Consider the following 2,092-nt stretch of genomic DNA (forward strand, 5'->3'; position numbering starts at 1 on the left):
ATCCTATGGGTGCTCTGATGGATTCAAGGACGATGCTATGACCCAAACCAGGCCAATGGCGTTTATTTTATTTTATTTTTTGGGCACGCTGTGCACGCGGGATTTTAGTTCCCCGACCAAGGATCGAACCTGTGCCCCCTACATTGGGAGCACGGAGTCTTAACCACTGGACCACCAGGGAAGTCCCATCCCCTCATTTTCAAAACTGCTATGGATTTAAAGCACACAAGATGATTGTGATATGAGTGGCCTTTTCAGTATGACTTGTTTGACTTAGAATGTTTTCCATGGTTATCCGTGTTGTAACATGTATCATCAGTGCTTCATTCATTTATTTTTTATTGTGGTTAAAAATACATAACATGGGGATGGGGGGCAAGTGGAGGGAATGGCCCAGATGCACATCATCCACGGACCCTCTGGACTGGAGGGACTCGTGAGAGCCGGAGCCCAGAAATCCGGGGATGGATAAGACACAGCGTCCCCTCCAATTCCTGTAAGCACCCCTTGCTCCATCCTGCGCCCAAATACTTCAGCTAGGCCCTCTGCACAGTCTTTACACTGCAAACTCAGCCGGGACAGACCTCTGCAGCAGCCGCTCCCCACCCTGCAGGAGAAGCTCAGAGGTCCTGTCCCCCTTTCCTCTGAGGGACTCTTTTTGGTGACCACAAAAGGATTTGATCGCTCAGGACAAAGCTGGTAGAGGACAGCGGGATGGCTGCGCCGGGCGCGCCGCGCTTGCTCCTGACCTTCGACTTTGACGAGACTATCGTGGAGGAAAACGGCGACGACTCCGTCGTGCGCGCGCCGCGGCGGCCCAGCGGCTGCCTGAGAACCTGCGTGCCACCTAGCGCGAGGGCTTCTAGAACGAGTACATGCAGCGCGTCTTGCAGTACCTGGGCGAGTAGGGCGTGCGGCCGCGGTACCTGCGCGCCATCCACGAGGCCATCCCCCTGCATGGGCGAGCTGCTGCAGTTTGTGGCCAAGCAGGGCGCCTGCTTTGAGGTTATTCTCATCTCAGACGCCAACACCTTTGGCGTGGAGAGTGCGCTGCGCGCCGCCGGCCACCACGGCCTGTTCCGCCGAATCTTCAGCAACCCGTCGGGGTCCGACCCCTGGGGGCTGCTGGCGCTGCGGCCCTTCCAGCGCACAGCTGCGCTCGCTGCCCCGCCAGCATGTGCAAGCACCAGGTGCTCAGCGACTACCTGCGCGAGCGGGCCCACGACGGCGTGCACTTGGAGCGCCTTTTCTACGTGAGCGACGGCGCCAACGACTTCTTTCCCATGGGGCTGCTGGCAGGCGGCGACGTGGCCTTCCCGCGCCGCCGCTACCCCGTGCACCGCCTTATGCAGGAGGCGCAGAAGGCCGAGCCCAGCTCCTTCCATGCCAGGGTGGTGCCCTGGGAAACCTCCATCGAAGTGCGCCTCCACCTGCAACAGGTGCTGAGGACGTGCTGAGGACGTGGCCTACAGGGGGCACCCGGGCGGGGAGGGGGTGGGGCGGTGGGGGTCGGGAAAGAGAAAGCTAGTTTTATTACTCCCTTTCCCTTTCGTTTTGGTATATCCCTCCGGGATTTCCCGGAATCCCAGGTTGGTCCATTTGGGGAGTGGAGGAGGGAGTTGGGAGCTGTCCCCGTCTGTGCAGTTAACCCAGCTCGGCTGCCTCCCCCAGTTCCACGGCAAGCGAATTCCGGAGTCTGGCCCCACCCAGGTGGCGCGCATATCTGAGCAGGCAGCCGTGTTTCCAAAAACCTTGACCTCCCAGCTGGGAGGACGGGGTTCCCTGTCAGGGTAGAGAAGGAACATCTCCCGCCGCGTTGCGGTTAACTGTTGCCTTGGGCTTCATGACCTCTTTCCCCTAGTCTTCTGTCCAGGGGACCCAGGCCCCGAAATATACCCCCTCCCCACCTCCCCCGCACCGGACTCCCCGCGGAGAGAGGTGGCGCTCTCTGCCGACGTCCCAGGCCTAGATCTTGCTTTACCTGCTGTGACCCTACACTACACTCCTTGCCTCCCTCCCCCCCACCCAGCCTGTCAGCATCCCCACAGGAAAAAAAGCTAGAGGGAACAGACACCTCCTGGTGGTGGAATGA

The 2,092-nt window shown here is 59.8% G+C and overlaps 1 pseudogene; it reads left to right on the forward strand.

The window, feature by feature from the left end:
• Window positions 1–714: 714 nt before the first annotated feature.
• Window positions 715–1,457, forward strand: LOC118897483 (annotated as a pseudogene).
• Window positions 1,458–2,092: the final 635 nt, after the last annotated feature.

This window comes from Balaenoptera musculus, chromosome 6 (genome assembly GCF_009873245.2).
Source record: "Balaenoptera musculus isolate JJ_BM4_2016_0621 chromosome 6, mBalMus1.pri.v3, whole genome shotgun sequence".
In the NCBI taxonomy this organism is placed as follows: domain Eukaryota; kingdom Metazoa; phylum Chordata; class Mammalia; order Artiodactyla; family Balaenopteridae; genus Balaenoptera; species Balaenoptera musculus.